Here is an 18,372-nt window from a genome sequence, read left to right as displayed (position 1 = left end):
GAACCGGCACGACACAGAACTCACCTACTAAAAATAATATAATAAAAATAAAGTAAAAATTATCCAACGGAATCTAAATGAAAGTTATAGAGCATAGTCTCACCTACGCGTGGATATAAAGAACGTCGAAAACGGAGCTCGTATGCGAAAGTTATGAATTTTTGAAGTTCGAGGCACGCATACCAAAGCTTATCCGAAGCGTACGTCCAGCGTAGAGCTTAGTACGCCCAGCGTAAATCGAGTTTCAACACCCTATAAATAGAATGCGAGGGCAGCCGATTCCTTTGCTCATTTTCTCTTCTCTCTCTCCCGTTTTGCATCGATTTTCGTGCAAGAGATACCCCGAAGCCCCGGTATCATTCCCGAGCCCCGAAGCAAGTCCCGAAGCCCCGAAGATCCCGAGAAGTGAAATTTTCGAGCCAAAGCTCTGCCAGCGAGAAGCCCGGTTTTTGTGAAGATCTCCCGGTTTCACCGAAGAATACTTCGTCTACAAGCCATAACGTTGTCCGATCATCCTCTGATCAAGTGAGTGTATAGTTACTTTCTTCTACCGTATAAATATGAAGTATTTGCTACGAAATACGTGCTATGTGTTTATACGTTGTTTGTTTACTTGAGATGGTTGTTGAATGAATATTTTATACAGGTTTTTAAATGATTTAAAGTATATATATGTAATTTTTATCTACAAATATGTTGGGTAGAACATGGGTAGACGAAATAGTTGGTGTGTGATGAAGGATGAGTTTACGGATGAGACGAAAGATGATATAGATCGTGAGATGAGGGCGACAGGTGAAAAAATGAGTGAAACCTTTACCCAAACGATGGCCCCCGTCATTCAGCAGAGTAGGGATGACAACCACGGACTATTCTAGACAGTCCTGTGAAACACTAGCAAGCTCGCAACTTGTAGGTGTTGTGAACGATGTGTTCACCGGTGTACTCTAAAAACCCTGGCAGCTATGGACTTAGTGCGTTATATAAATACAATGGTAGCTATGGATTTAGTACCATATAAATGAACCTTGGTAGCTATAGATTTAGTACCATATAGATAAACCTTGGTAGCTATGGATTTAGTACCGTATAGATGAACCTTGGTAGCTATGGATTTAGTACTGTATAGATGAACCTTGGTATCTATGGACTTAGTACTACATAGAGGAATCTCGGGCAACAATGAACTTTGTGCCAATTTCTTAGGTCAATCCTTAGGAACGAATGAATGAATGATAGTGGATTCTTAAGGTAAGAACTTAAGAAATAAAGAAGATAATGGGGATGGGTAATTGGATTGTTTGTTTGATGATTAAATATAAAAATTATATTATTGTGGGTTGAAAACCCTATATGCTCACCAGGCTCCCAAGCCTGACCCACTCAGTTTTTCTTTGCATTACAGGTAATGGCACAAGAGTATAAGTTGGTGGACTTGACGAGAGATTTTGGATTATAGGCCATTAGATATAAATAAATGTTGTAAGGCCTATATGGTACTGTTTATGCTTTTGGTCTGTATCGGAACATGACATCCCGAGATTTTATTATTTAATGAAAAGTACATTCTCTTTGAGAAATGTTTTGAAAATTTTTTATCATATCTTATTTGGGAACAAATTCCGCAACCGTTTTCTTTACAAGAATACTCTGATTTATAAAACAAAGCATAAACAAATCGGTATTTTCTAGCCGAGAAATTGGGGATGTCACAGTTGGTATCAGAGCATTAGTTTAAGCGAACTAGAAATTTGTAGGAAATTTCTAGACTTAAACTTAGAATGCTAAGTGATGATCGTGAGATGAGTGTCTACCATATTTTAGACACGAGCACTAGTATGTTTTAGGAAAGATGCCTAAAATGCTTTTATGTGCTAAATGTTATATGATTGCCATATGTGATATTATTTGTTCGAATCTATGGTCTGTTGCCGACCGGATCTGGAAATTTTATGTGCTCAGGTTTCTAAACATTTAATTACGATATTAGAACGACATATAACTTTTCGGAGTAATAAGGAGGATTACGCGTCTAAATCTTCTCTATCTATATTTTAGTCTTGATGCAAGGAATGCATGCTTCTGTGAAAATAACGTCATGGTGAAAACTCATAGAGAGTTGAGTAAATGGAGGAAATGAAAAAGGCTTATGATAGTGAATGACACTTATCGGAAGATATCGTAAGAGTGGTGTCTTGTCGTTAGTATATGTCAAGCAGTACGTTTAGAAGAGTACGGTACGTCTGAAGTACACCTTCGATTGGCGGGATGATGGAATATTGCTATTATTCATGAACTTGTCCCATCGGATGAACTTTCCACCACCAACCAAGTTGAAGCAGGATTGATGACTGGAGATTCACATGGAAGAAATCCTAGTAGAGTCTAAGGAAACTTATATGATTATGTGGACACATTCGTATGTGTTAAATTGTTTTGTGATTTTAGGACTTGGGGACTGCAAGACAATACTTGGGACGAGTATGAGTAGGTGTGAAAGGTAGTAGATGCATATACTACCGGAAGCACAGGACTCGTACTTGGATCAGGGAAAGTCACAAGGTTACCAAGAAACTATTAATTGATTCCGTTTTATTCAGGTATGTCGTTACCTTTGTTTCGGTAATGACTAGTAGGATGATTGTTATTCCGACCCTAGTAGTCATATCAAATTGAGTCCGACTACGATGAGTTTGTTACGTGGTTCCGAGAACCGAGTTCGATGTAGCATTTGATTGAAGTCAGAAGATTGAAATCAATGCGATCATTGGTAACACGCTCGTTATTAATGAAGTTTGTAGCTGGAAATGCTACATGTTAAAGTGTGGTTATATCGCATTAGAATATGAAGGCAGGTATATTCCATTCTGGAATTTAACCCTAAAAGACCTGAGTCTACGCGTTGCATCATGTGATGCGAGTTCATTAGAACACGACCCATCGGTCTGTTGCAATAGATAAAGGAAAGTATTTATCCTAAGAAGAAGAAGGAGTCCCCAATAAGGACTTATTGTGTAACTTGAAAGCTATGATTGAAAGTCCAACATAGTACGAAAAGCAGATGCAAGATTGAGCATCGTCTGTAGTAAGGAAGCCCTAGAGTTAGATACTCTTTCGAGGAAATATAGAAGTTACGGTTACTACTTAGGATCGAAGGATAACGTATGCAATCATTAAACAAGCCCTATTTCGTTGATGATTCCGGGACGTAATCATCCTAAGGGGGTGATAATTGTAACGCCCGTAGATCCGGGCTAGTCAATTTAGAGACGATAAGCATCAAAAATGACTTTTTGATGGAAGCTTATTTAGAATCAATAATCTTAACCAAGTTGAGGTATATGTCACAAGGTTTCCGAAAATATAAAGAATGCCGAAATCCGAGTTATAACAAAGAAGTTGTGACCTGTCGAAGTTTCGCGACAGAACCGGCACGACACAACGCGACGTAAATAGTGAATTTACGTTAGAGCGATATTTGGACTTAGCGATCTAAGCGAAAGTGGTAGAATATGTTAAACCGAGAGCGTGCATAAAAAGAACGTCTAAATCTGACTTCGTATGAGGAAGTTATGATTTTTCGAAATTTCGGCTTAGAAGTGTACAGCCCGAAGTTTGAATATGAGATCGAGCGATATTTAGCCGAAACAATATAAACGAGAATCGAAGATCTCGTCGTTAGTAGTCCAACGGTAAAAAGACAGACGAAAACGGACGTCGGATGAAGAAGTAATGATTTTATAACAGAGTTTTCCTGTCCCGGCCTACTAAAAATAATATAATAAAAATAAAGTCAAAATTATCCAATTGAGTCTAAATGAAAGATGTAGAGCATAGTCTCACCTGCGCGTCGATATAAAGAACGTCGAAAACGGAGCTCGTATGCGAAAGTTATGAATTTTTGAAGTTCGAGGCACGCATACCAAAGCTTATCCGAAGCGTACGCCCAGCGTAGAGCTTAGTACGCCCAGCGTGCTCTGAAATTACGCCCAGCGTAAATCGAGTTTCAGCACCCTATAAATAGAATGCGAGGGCAGTGGATTCCTTTGCTCATTTTCTCTTCTCTCTCTCCCATTTTGCATCGATTTTCGTGCAAGAGATACCCCGAAGCCCCCGTATCATTCCTGAGCCCCGAAGCAAGTCCCGAAGCCCCGAAGATCCCGAGAAGTAAAATTTCCGAGCCAAAGCACTGCCCGCGAGAAGCCCGGTTTTTGTGAAGATCTCCCGGCTTCACCGAAGAATACTACTTCTACAAGCCGTAACGTTGTCCGATCATCCTCTGATCAAGTGAGTGTATAGTTACTTTCTTCTACCGCATAAATATGAAGTATTTGCTACGAAATACGTGCTATGTGTTTATACGTTGTTCGTTTACTTGAGATGGTTGTTGAATGAATGTTTTATACAGGTTTTTAAATGATTTAAAGTATATATATGTAATTTTTATCTACAAATATGTTAGGTAGAACATGGGTAGACGAAATAGTTGGTGTGTGATGAAGGATGAGTTTGAGGATGAGATGAAAGATGATATAGATCGTGAGATGAGGGCGACAGGTGAAAAAATGAGTGAAACCTTTACCCAAACGATGGCCCCCGTCATTCAGGAGAGTAGGGATGACAACCACGAACTATTCTAGATAGTCATGTGGAACACTAGCAAGCTCGCAACTTGTAAGTGTTGTGAACGATGTGTTCACCGGTGTACTCTAAAAACCCTGGCAGCTATGGACTTAGTGCCTTATATAAATACAATGGTAGCTATGGATTTAGTACCGTATAAATGAACCTTGGTAGCTATGGCTTTAGTACCGTATAGATGAACCTTGGTAGCTATGGATTTAGTACCGTATAGATGAACCTTGGTAGCTATGGATTTAGTACTGTATAGATGAACCTTGGTAGCTATGGACTTAGTACTACATAGATGAATCTCGGGCAGCAATGGACTTTGTGCCAATTCCTTAGGTCAATCCTTAGGAACGTATGAATGAATGATAGTGGATTCTTAAGGTAAGAACTTAATAAATAAAGAAGATAATGGGGATGGGTAATTGGATTGTTTGTTTGATGATTAAATATAAAAATTATATTATTGTGGGTTGAAAACCATATATGCTCACCAGGCTCCCAAGCCTGACCCACTCAGTTTTCTTTGCATTACAGGTAATCGCACAAGAGTATAAGTTGGTGGACTTGACGAGAGATTTTGGATTATAGGCCATTAGATATAAATAAATGTTGTAAGACCTATATGGTACTGTTTATGCTTTTGGTCTGTATCGGAACATGACATCCCGAGATTTTATTATTTAATGAAAAGTACATTCTCTTTGAGAAATGTTTTGAAAAAATTTTATCATATCTTATTTGGGAACAAATTCCGCAACCGTTTTCTTTAAAAGATTACTCTGATTTATAAAACAAAGCATAAACAAATCGGTCTTTTCTGGCCGAGAAATTGGGGATGTCACAAAAGAAGGTCGTAGTCTTTCGTTGGGGGCCTGAGCAGCAGGCTGCATTTGAGACATTGAGATAGAGATTGTGCGAGGCGCCAATCTTAGCTCTGCCAGAGGTCATAGAGGATTTTGTCGTATACTGCAATGCGTCCGTCTCAGGTTTGGGCGCAGTTTTGATGCAGAGGGGGCATGTTATTGCTTACGCTTCGAGGCAGCTAAAGCCTCTCGAGGCGAATTATCCGACGCATGATTTGGAGCTGGGGGCTGTTGTTTTTGCCCTCAAGATTTGGCGTCATTACCTCTATGGGGTTCGTTGTACCATCTACATGGACCACAAGAGCCTGAGGTATCTCATGGACCAGCCGAATCTGAATATGAGGCAGCATTGGTGGCTTGATGTGGTGAAGTATTATGATTGCGAGATCCCCTACCATCTAGGGAAGGCCAATGTTGTGGCCGACGCGCTTAGCCGCAAGGCAGCGCCGATCAGGGGTATCTGTATGAGGATGACCGTGGTGGCTCCGCTGTTGGAGCGGATCCGAGAGGCCCAACAGGAGGCGATGAAGGAGGAACACCGGAAGAGCGAGCATATTGTGGGTCAGGTTTCCTCCTTCGACTATGATAGACGGGGGTTATTGACTCTTCACCGTAGGGTGTGGGTCTCTTATCATGGAGGTGTGCGTCAGATATTGATGGAGGAGGCGCACAAATCCAGGTTTTCTATTCATCCCGGGGCGACGAAGATGTATAGGGATCTTCATCTTGACTATTGGTGGCCCTGCATGAAGCGGGACGTAGCATGGTATGTGGAGCGGTGCTTGACCTGCAGGAAGGTCAGGGCCGAGCACCAGAGGCCTCACGGCAAGATGCAACCGTTAGATATTCCCATGTGGAAGTGGGAAGATATTACCATGGATTTCATCACCAAGCTTCCCAGGACTGCACGGGGAGTGGATTCGATTTGGGTGATCATGTATCGGTTGACCAAGAGTGCCCATTTCATACCGATCCAGGAGAGCATCTCGGCCGAGAAGTTGGCCGACATCTATATCCGAGAGGTAGTAGCTCGGCACGGAGTGCCAGTTTCAGTGATTTCCGACGGGGATGTGCGGTTCACTTCCAGGTTTTGGAAGAAGTTTCATGACGAGCTGGGTACTCGTCTGCATTTTAGCACCGCCTTTCACCTGCAGACGGATGGACAGAGCGAGCGAACCATCCAGACGCTTGAGGATATGCTGCGGGCATGCGTTTTAGATTTCGGAGGTAGATGGGATACCTACCTTCCGTTGGTAGAGTTCTCGTATAATAATAGCTATCATGCGAGCACCGACCGTCCTCCTTTCGAGTTGTTGTATGGGAGGAAGTGCAGGACCCCGATATGCTGGGGTGAGGTTGGTCAGAGGGTCATGGGGAGTACCGAGGTGGTACTCAAGACTACGGAGAGAATCCAGCAGGTTCGGAGTAGGCTTCAGACTGCTCAGAGTCGGCAGAAGAGTTATGCCGACAAGCGTCGATCGGACCTGGAATTCCAGGTCGGAGATATGGTGCTCCTGAAAGTGTCGCCTTGGAAGGGCGTCATTCGATTCAGGAAGCGGGGCCCCAGGTACATTGGAACTTTCAGGATTGTAGCCCGGGTGAGCAAGGTGGAGTATAGGCTGGATCTGTCTGCCGACCTCAGTCAAATTCATAGCATTTTTCACGTCTCCCAGATGCGAAAGTGTCTGGTGGACGATTCGGCAGTGGTGCCTTTGGAGGATATTCAGGTTGATGACAGCCTGAACTATATTGAGCAGCCAGTGGCAATCCTTGACAGGAAGTCAAACGATCTGAGGAACATGAGAGTGGAGCTGGTAAAGGTGTAGTGGCAGCACCGCAAGGGCACGGAGTGGACCTGGGAGCTGGAGGACGAGATGAGGGAGCATTACCCCGAGCTTTTTCAGGATCGAGCAGCAGACTTCGAGGACGAAGTCTAAGATGAGTGGGGGAGATTTGTAGCACCCGATTCCTAGTATGTCTTTAACTCAAAGTTTTATGTATATTTTTTTTCTGGGACTCGACGAGTTGGTGGCCTAACTCGTCGAGCAGAGACGGGATCCGTTGGAAGTTTAAGTGACCTACTCAACGAGTCGGAAGACTGACTCGGCGAGTAGGTGTTGTTTGAGTGAAACCCTAATTTTGAGGGTTTGCACCCTATTTAAACGCCTTAACTCAGCCTCCATCGCCCCTATCACTCCCAGAACACCTCCTACTGAAACCCTAATCGTTTGTGTTAAGATCTAAGGCCTTTGTGGTGGTTTTTGGTGATTTTGGAACATAAGAAGGAAGAGAAAGGCTTCAGGAATCAAGAGGAGGCCAGAGGAGTTCGAGTTTGTGCATCCACTGCAGTTCTTTAGAGGTATAAAGCTGATACCTTGCTCTTTCATGTTTCAGATCCCTTTTTAGGTTGATTTAGGGCTTTTAGGAGCCACTCTTGGTGACCAATAATGAGTGCAAGCATGGTTGGGGGGCTAAGACTTAAGATCCAAGGTCTTTAAGGGGTTACAAGACAGAAAGGGGCTGATTTTGGAGCCTTAGAGAACCTCATGCTTCTTAAGAGTCTCATTTAGGGCCTTTTGAGCTCATAGTCCCATGCATGCACGTAAAGTTTGTAACTTTACGTGCTAGATCGATCCCAGAAGCCTAGATCTATCTTTTGGTCAAGTGTTGTACATCAGAAATCGAGATATGAGACTTGGTCATTCTCGACTCAGCGAGTCGTTCTTGGGACTCGGCGAGTCCACGGCTTGACTTCCCTTTTCTGTTAAGGTTCGAAGGAACCCAGTGAGTGTTAGAATGGTCTTAGAGGGGTCCGGGGGGGGGGGGGGGGGGGGATGACCCAGCGCATTGGACTTAGCCATTGACCTGGGAATCATAGGACTCGATGAGTGTATGAACAGACTCGGTGAGTCCAAGGCAATCTCCCAAATTTCGAAGATGAACTCGACGAGTTGTTCATACAACTCGGCGAGTCAAGGGCAATACTTGTTCATAGGATGGGGATGAAATCGACGAGTTGTTCATAAAACTCGGCGAGTCGGATGAAGGTTCATTCGAGCTTGTTTTAGAAGGAGAACTCGTCGAGTCGTTGCTAAACTCGACGAGTAGCAGCGTGAAGAAGGACAGATGAAAGGATAGGGACTCGACGAGTTGGCGGCCCAACTCGGCGAGTCAGGTCAACTGGAAGTTGACTTTGACTTTGACTTGGTCAGGGGTAAAATAGTCATTTCACCCTAAGAGTAGTTATCAGTGTCTGATTAAGTGTTTTATGGATTTATAGCCGGAGGATCACCGGAGCAGCAGTCAGACATCTGCCGATCAGCGTTTCAGCAGCCAGCCTTACGAGATGTGTTACCTTCCAGTAGTAGTGGGTCTACCGCACCAAAGCCGGCCCACTAGTAGATGTTTAGCTGAGATAATTGTCTTTGTGATAATTTTCTGGTCGGCTATTGGTTGATATGCGAGTATGCTAGTTTGCTTCATATGTGACTATGCTAGTTGCTATGTTATGTAAGGTGGTATCAGTATGAGAGGACTACTCCCCGATTCGGTCGTTAGGACCAACGGGTAAGTCAGACACCCCAGATACGACTGACAGTATGATAGAGATATGACATTATGTATTAGCAGTAGTGGGTGAAATAGTCCCCGAGTTCGGTTGAAAGACCGAAGGGTAGGTCAGCACCCCAGAATGGCTTGACATGGGTTGGTCAGCACCCCAGAATGGCTTGACTGGGGTAGGACGGGCGCCCCAGAATTGTCCGGCAATATATATATATATATATATATATATATATATATATATATATATATATATATATATATATATATATATATATATATATATGCTATGTGATTATATAGTATGTGGTATGATGGGGGAACTCACTAAGCTTTGTGTTTATAGTTATAGTTTTGGTTTCAGGTACCTCTTCGTCTAAGGGGAAGGAGTCGGCGGTGTAGCAGCGCATCACACACACACATGATTTCCGCATGGAGTTTTCTGGGATTGTACTCTGATTTATTTTACTTTGACATTATGATTTTCAGACACATTGTTATATTTCTATTTGCAAATGATATGGCATGGGAATTGTTTTGGTAACTATGTGGAGGATTACTTAATTAAAAATGAAAATTTTGGGCTTGAAATTGGGATGTTACACAAAGGATGGTGGATGAGACACAAAGGTAGATCCTTGGATCTCCAGTATGAGTAGACCAAGCTATGTTCATGGAGGTATTCCAATCTAGGGTATTCCATTCTGAGGAGGATCGAACCCTACGACTGACTGGACTTGATGTGTTTGGTATTCCAACCCGAGGGTTGATTGGGCCAAACATGTGAGAGATACGAGGGTATTCCATCCTAGGGACGATTGGACCGTCGTAGGCTTGCCTGGTAATCCAGCCCGAGGCTGATTGGGCCAGGCGTGAGTGTCCGTATTTTTTTTATTAACTGATTATGTATGATATTTTGGGGAGCGGAAGGATGCATTATCCTGTCAGCTCAGAGGGTTCGCTTCAGGAAGAGGAAAGCTGGGTTTCAGATACATGGGATCATCAGGATTTTGTCAAGTTGGGAAAATGACACGCATGATAGACCTTTTAAAAGGTTCGGTTGGGATTCACATCACCTTTCAAGTTTCGCAATTGCGAAAATGCATCATGGATCAAAAGGGGTGGTATCATTGGAGGACATTCAGGTCGATGAGCACCTGAATTATGTTGAGAGGTCTGTGGCCTTATGGAGAAAAGGGTGAAGGTCTGCGAAACAAGGAGGTACCTTTGGTAAAGGTACATTGGAAGCACCAAAGAGGGTCCGAGGGGACGTGGGAGCCGGAGGCAGAGATGCGGGAGCACTATCCGAGGATGTTCACCGCAGCAGACTTCGAGGACGAAGTCTACTTCAAGTGGGGGAGAATTGTAACGCCCCGATTCTCGAATATCAATTTATGGTGATAGATTCTCATGAATTCAAGGTCTACTCGACGAGTTGGTTGCCAGACTCGTCGAGTAGCAGCAGGCTAGGCCGCGCACTTAAGTGATCTACTCGCCGAGTCCAAGAAGGGACTCAACGAGTAGGAGCTGGAGGATGAAACCCTAAATCCCGGGGTTTTGCACCCTATTTAAAGGATTATTTGCCCCTTAGCCTCCCTTTACTGCCTCTTGAGAGTCTAGAAACTCTAATTCGTGTGTGTGCTCCATATTAGTGTGAATTTCAAGCTTGGGAAGAAGATTTTGTTGCTAGAAGCTTGAAGATCAAGAAGTTGGAGACAAGAACATTTGGGGATCTGAAGTCTACCTCAGTTAGCATCATTTGAAGGTAACAAGTTGTTACCTTGACCTTGTTCTTCCTAGATCTCTTCATGTTGAAGATTAAGGCTTTTATAGCATGGGTGATAATCATTTTCGAGTATGGGATAGGATCTGAAGTTGCCACTTCAGATCTGAGCTCATCTTGGACTCTAGAGCCATAAAGTCTCCAGCTTAGCAAGCATAAACCCTTCCGTTTGAGTTAAACTCCATTTCAAGTTTATTTTTCGCATTATGAGTCATTAGAGCCTTGCATGCACGTAAAGTTTGCAACTTTACGTGATAAACGTGCGTTGGGAAGCTGGATCTACAATTTGTAGCCTTAGCATGGCTTAAAATCTTCTGTATGAATAAAGGACTGAAGAGACTCGACGAGTTGCATGAACCACTCGGCGAGTCCAATGAAGATTGTCGTAGACTCGGCGAGTGGTATGAACGACTCGGCGAGTCTGATGAAGGTTGTCGTGGGCTCGGCGAGTCAGTCGAGTGACTCGGCGAGTCAGCGAGGGTTTTCCCAACCTTTGGACACGTATGAACGCTGCGAGTTATAAGGGGAAAACTCGGCAAGTTGGCCAAGGAGTTATGGCCACTGACCCTAGGAACTCGACGAGTCACACGAGTGACTCGGCGGGTTGGCAAGTTATGCAAGGAACTCGGCGAGTAGCTAAGGGTACTCGGCGAGTAGCTAAGGGTACTCGACGAGTTAAGGTCAACATGGACTGTTGACCTTGACAGTTGACTTTGACTTTCACCAAGTGTTGACCAGTTGACTTCTGAGGATATTTTGATACATTGGATATTTATAGCAAAGGACATTGGTGAATATAGGTGTTGGAGTTGGCGCTACATTTGGAGGAGTTTCACACTACCTTCCGAGCTACTTGCTAGGTGAGTTATCCTCACTATATCAACAGGGTCTACGGCACCAAGACCGGCCCTTTATCGGATTTGTATCTGGGTATATTGCATGATATGTTTATTGATCTGTAAGATCTGCGTCCTGGTAGTTAGGACAGTATTGTATTCAGTGACCTGGTTTAGGTCGGTATCCTGGTATATAAGATGATGCTATGTTAGTGACCTGGTAGGTCGGTATCCTGGTATATAGGATGATGTTATGTTAGTGATCGGTTAGGTCGGTATCCTGGTTATAGGATGTTGCTATGCTATATGATCTGTTAGATCAGTTGGTTTGCCTTTAGACTGTTATGTGATTAACTGTTATATGTGCACATGGTTGTTTGATATGGGGTTGGGTTGAGGGGGGTCCTGCTTCGTGCTGTAGGCCAACATACCCAGGGCGGACTGGATAGACTGCAGACCCGGGAGGGCACTTAGTCAGGCCGAAGGCCCGACGAGCGGTCCGGATAGGATGAAGGCCTCGAGAGGGTGGACCATACGTGCTGAGGCTCGGAGAGTGGACCAGATAGAGTGAAGGCCCGGTGTGGGCGGTCCAGTCAGACTGTAGACTCAGAGAGTGGGCCAGGTGGACTAAAGGCCCGGTGCGGGCGGACCAGTCACACTATAGACTCGAGATGCATGGCTGTTCTGTATTTGTTGACATGATATGATTATGGTTATATGAGGTTGGTATTTTGGGGGTAAGACACTAAGCCTTCGAGCTTACATTTATCGATTATTGTTTCAGGTACAGCGGCTGACCGCGGAAAGGCGAAGGCATGACCGTACACTTCCTCGGTTTATGATTATGATTTCTGGGAGCTCTGATATTAAACTATTTTGGAAAACCTTTTTGTAATAACCTTTGGTATTTTAAATGTTTTAAAAGTTTAAATTTGGCTTGAATTTTATGGGTGTCACATCTCCAAAGTAGCCAAGTCTCTCTCTCCCCCTCTCTCTCTCTCTAATGAGAACTATGTCATTCCTTTCAATGTGATTCATGTCAAACACTAAACTTCACTTCGTAGAGGAACCGGTGAAGATCATGGACCGAGAAATCAAAAGCCTCAAGCAAAGCTGCGTACCTAGAGTAAAAGAACGATGGAAATCTTGTAGAGGGTCGGAGTTTACCTGGGAACGTGGGGATCAAATGAAAGAAAAGTATCCGCAATTGTTCAGCGGTGCTCCCTCTACTAGTGGAACGAAATAAAAAATATATAACAAAGTAGCCTAGAACTTAGTAATTTTGGGATAAAATTCCCTTAACGGAGAGGTAATGTGACATCCCGGAATTTAGGTCAAAGACTGTTGATGGTCAATTCACAGTAAATCTCTTAGTAATTTGACCCATTGAGTTTTAGTGCATCTTATGTAAAAATAAATGAGTTCATTTTAACTATTATAAGATACCAGATGGTATCTTACTTGCAAATATGTAAACTGGCAAACGAATCAAACTGCTCAAACTGCACCCTAGTTAATGCGTCCGAAAAACTAAAATTTCGTATTAAACAGTTGTGAACAAATCAAACATTCTAGTCTCGTAGTACATGTTTCCTTGTTTCTTAAAATATAAAGAACGTCTAAAACGGACTTCGTATGAAAAAGATACAACCGTTTTAAGAAACTCAAACCAATAAAATACTGATTTTCTTAAAACTGCTAAAATTGTTTCTATTCGTTGGAGGACATGCACACCTTAGATGGAAATTTCAAGAACGTTTTTGGACTCTGACTATAGTCTAATATTTAACTTCATACTTGAAATACTTTTAGTAAAAATATTTATAAAAGTCGAAAAATTAGACGTTTTTGGATTAATTAAACGTGAATCTTTAAACGTGATTTCCTGAAGTTCTATAACTTGAGCAATTAATTTGGTTGGATTTTTGAAATCCTTGAACTAGACTGTATCAATCACCATTTTTTTAAAAAAATTATTTAATATCGGTATCGATGACACACAAATCGAGAAAATCTGTTTTGTAACATTTTAAATGCCACAAGTGTGACATTACCCATTTTGGTACCATAAATCATACATTTTGACTCAAATATTAGCCATGTATTATTGCTTAAAATACATGATAAATTAATTAAAGCAATACACCAATACATACACAAATACATGTATAATATGCATCTTATTACTCAAATACCTATACTTATGTGTATAAGTAATGTAATATCTTTATATAAATAGGATTATCTAAGAAGCTACCAACTATATACACAATACATACATACATAACACTCAATAAATAATACACACAAATATATATTCAATTACCTTTCTAGAGTGAAGCTATCGGGAACACATTCAAGTCTCATACAAAGTACACCAATCATATAGTTAATTGACGGCCAAATTGAAGTGTTACTTCTACATTTCAAGTTACCCAAAGTTACACAAAGGAAACTTGTTGGTATTACCTTTCTAGAGTGAAGCTATCATGAATACATTCAAGAGGACAACAACCCTCTTTCGATCCTCCTTCCTTCCCATCGACTTTACAGCAACACCCAAACACCACAAAAATTGTTGTTGCTTTTCTCCTTCATCTTCGTTTCCAGCCAAGAACACACCACTGAAGTAGTGCAAACACAAGAGCAACAACCACTCACGTTTTTGTTGTCCTTTTCTTGTCAAAAAAATCAAACATACACCCCAATGGATCACATTTTTCTTCTACTTTGTTCTTTTTCATTGTTCCTATCAAAACAGAAAGAAGATGAAGCAAGGAATTACGGGAGAAAAAGGCCCCTCGCATCTCTCTCGTTTTCACCTCATGTAGGACATCGAGCACAGCAAGCCAAACACCCTCTGAAGTCATCGCCATTGCTGTTGCTTTACCCCTTTACCTCCATCGATTTCCCTTCAACGATTCCTGTTCAGAAAAAAAAAAAAAAAAAAAAAAGAAGAGATCAAGAAGCTTCAAGGAGGCTGCCGGAACAGCCCCCATCGCACCTTCCCTTCGCAACCTCTTAGCCACACCGAACCATCGATCCGAAAACAACTGAATCCCCTTCCCGTTTCGCCCCTCGCTATCGGACAGAAAAAGCGCAACCTTGCTGTTCTTCCCATCTCCTTCCTTCGGTCTCGTCGACTCCCAGAGACGCTCCCTTCTCGCGATCGATCGACAAAACCTCGTACCTTCCTGCGAGCTTCTTCTTTCCTTCGGTACTCCTCGTGACCTGCGGCGAGCAAGGAACCGGAATCAGTGCAGCCGCCTTCGTGCTTCCTTCATGCCCGCCGTTGTTCGTTACTATTGGCTTCGTCCGTTCGTGTTCTATCTGCTTCGATCGTTCTTTCTATTTCCCGATCAAACAAAAGACGGGGCACAAAATGCCCTAATTTTTCTTATGTTTGGATCATTAAACAAATCCAGCCCCTTCATTTGTAGTTTTAAATTAAAATCAGCCCATTTGCAAATATTTAATCAAAACAGCCCTATTTTTGTACAATATTACCAAATCAACCATCTTTTGTGTTAATGGGACAAATCAGTCCCTCCCTTGATTTATTTTAACCAAAGCAGTCCTACTTTGGTTAATTAAATTATAAAACACCCCCTATAGTTTAGTGAAATTACAAAACAACCCCTATAGTGTAAATTCTTTACAAAACGGTCCCAAAAGGATTTCAAAGTTCAAGAATTGTGGCTTTGTGGTTTCTCACGTCAACTTTCTCAAAATAACACGAACTCCGAACAACTCGAACTCACGCTTCAAGGGTGAGTGTTACACCCCTATTTTAACGTTTTTACATATTTCGGGGGGGAATGCATGTGCTATAAGTTATTTGGTTTATGAAAAACACTTACAAATTTATAACTAGTTTATATTACGTTATTTTGTTAAATAACACCTCATATGCAAATAAACTATTTATTATATGTCATATGGATATATTATAGTTGTTATGATTATATTACAACTAATAAAAATAACATATATTTCTACTACAAAGTGCTATGACTTTTTATGTATAAAAAGCTTGTCATTCAACATGTATCGTAATCGTTTATCAACTCTATAGTTTTGAACATTATATCGTGCTTATATATATATATATATATATATATATATATATATATATATAAAACTTATATCCTAGATTCCTACATGTATTAGTGTACACTTCCAGAAGATTAGTCACCTATTTAAATGAATATCATGCACTGTTACGCTTATACTTATCAAACTACTCGAATTTTATCCGTACAATTACATTCGTATACTTTAGTTAATGACCTTTATAGTCAAACTTTTTAACAAAACTTTATCTGTATATCTGTATGTCCATTTATCCATATCTGCGGTTTCTAACTACAACCCTGGTAGATAATTATATCCGTTTATCTGCATCTTCGATTGCTAACTACAACCCTGGTAGGTAACTGTATTCGTTTATTCATATCTTCGGTTTCTAACTACAACCCTGGCAGATAACTATATCTGTTTATCTGCATCTTCGGTTGCTAACTACAACCCTAGTAAGTAACTATATCCGTTTATTCATATTTTCGGTTGCTAACTACTCCCTTGATGTGGCCTTTTGGAATTATGGCTCCAAAATGTCAAAGTATCAATAGTTTAGAGGTTGAAGTTGTAAATGGGTTAGTAAATTTCAACTGTCACACCCCAAAACCGGAACGGCGGAAATATTCGGGGGCGGAGGACGTCATGTATAATATCACAACAATGTATAATAGTAAACAAGCAACAACATCATCCATTGCATTAATAGTATAATTTTAATACAAGTGTGTTATGAAGTTTATAAGACACCAAAAATGAATAATCAAAATAAGAGATGAGTCTTGAATGTGCTCCGTCTTTTGAAAACCTGATCATCGGTACCTGTCTACTGGCGACCTAAGAATACTAGTTATTTTGAAAGCGTAGATCAGCATTAAAGTTGGTGAGTTCGTAAGTATTTTAGTGTCATTGTTTGTATAAGTTTGAAGAAAGTGCTTGTAAATGTTTGATGTAAAAGTTTGTAAGTGTTTGATGTAAATGTTTGTAAACTTCCTAGAAAATCCTATATTTTCTACTAAAGTAGTCTTCTACCAAGACTCAACTGTTCTCTATGTTTGTTCTTTTGTAAAAGTGTGTGTTTTCCCAAAGTATGACTATCATTACCAAAAATATAGTTTTTTCATTACCGTTTATGTGAGAAGATCGCAATGTGAATGAAATGGGAAAATAAATATGTACTATAGTTCTATCTAGGTAACTACTAATGCACTAACTACCCTTAAACTTGTTAGTTTAATTAAGGTAAAATGTGATATGATTGTAACCATACTTGATCGACTAGTGTAACACGACGTTCGAGACGTCGAAATGATATGACATTCGTCACTCGTAGACCTGTAGGTCGCATTGTAGCTAGCAACAAGGTGTAGGAGGGTCGGTCTCGTATAGATCTATACACAAATTCACGCTCTCCATCCAGGAGACTCTGGGTACAAAACATGACGCAGCAGTATATTGCCGAGCCATGAAGTAGTATCTCACATTAATGTTATAGTATTCTTGTATTTTTATAGTATGTTCTAGTGTAGTGTTCTCTCTGTCTAGTATGTGGTATGTTCTCTAGTGTATAGTTTGTAGTATGTATTGATTCTCGTTATAGTATTCTCTATTTGTTTCTCTTTATAGTGAGTATTGTCTCTCGTTATAGTATTCTCTATGTGTTTCTCTTTATAGTGAGTATTGTTTCTCATTATAGTATGTACTATCTCATGTATGAACTGACTCTCTGTATGTTTCATTGTTCTAGCAATAGTATTAGTGACTTCCTAAACTATACCTATTATAGTTTACTAGCAACGTTGTTTGTATGAATGAACATGTTTGTACACCTTTTCTACCCAAAGGATTTGAACTGGATGAAGAACTTTTATATCTATATACATACACATAATATATAACTAAGATTCAAACGAACTTCGGACAAACAACCGATACCCTAAGTCCACAACCAAACAAGAAACAGGAAGTAAGCCGAGTTATCAGTCCTAAGTCCTTTCAATCCTACTTATATAACTATATCTATATAGATATGTTTTTGACAAAATATAAGTTTAAAAGAGTTTGATAAAGAGTTTTGCATATAAAAGAGTTTGTAAAACGATTTGAAGTAATTTTTTTGAAAACACAATTTGAAGTATAAGAAATCCATTGTTTGATAGTTATTAATCACATGTGATTATTATAATAACTATAATGTTTCTACTTGTATTCCCCCCCGCCATAAAAGCATTTAAAATCATTTGAAAGGTAAGTTAAAGTGGTATGAACTCACCTGCAGTGAGTGGTACGAATGAAAGATCGATTTGTAGGATGCTAAGTGTCAAGTGAGGACTTGAGCACAACGGATCCTAATAAGCATATAATGACACATATATGTATATAATTAGTGTTTATACAACTAATCATGTAAGGAAAACACCCTAGGACTTAGGAAACATTTAGATTTAAGTGCTAGAAGTACAAAGGGTTGCATATAATGGGTGTACGACCACACAAGTGTGTTTACGGCCAAGGTGTTCACGGCCATTATGTTCACGGCCCTAAGTGTTTACGGCCATAGGTGTTTGCGGTCGTAAACTCATGAAGTCTTGTGCCAAAGAGTGTTTAAAAGGGCTTTCAA

The 18,372-nt window shown here is 40.9% G+C and overlaps 1 long non-coding RNA gene across 1 annotated transcript; it reads right to left on the bottom strand.

Annotated features, from left to right (window-relative positions):
- Positions 1-13,976: 13,976 nt before the first annotated feature.
- LOC145125648 (uncharacterized) lies at positions 13,977-15,087 on the bottom strand. Its single transcript, XR_013716093.1, has 2 exons — positions 14,498-15,087; positions 13,977-14,424 (listed from the first exon to the last, which is right to left on the bottom strand). It is a non-coding gene; the product is annotated as an uncharacterized LOC145125648 (long non-coding RNA).
- Positions 15,088-18,372: the final 3,285 nt, after the last annotated feature.

Source organism: Lactuca virosa, chromosome 7, assembly GCF_052849685.1.
Source record: "Lactuca virosa cultivar CGN04683 chromosome 7, Lactuca_virosa_CGN04683_v6, whole genome shotgun sequence".
Lineage (NCBI taxonomy): Eukaryota > Viridiplantae > Streptophyta > Magnoliopsida > Asterales > Asteraceae > Lactuca > Lactuca virosa.
This window is presented reverse-complemented; position numbering and strand designations above follow the sequence as displayed.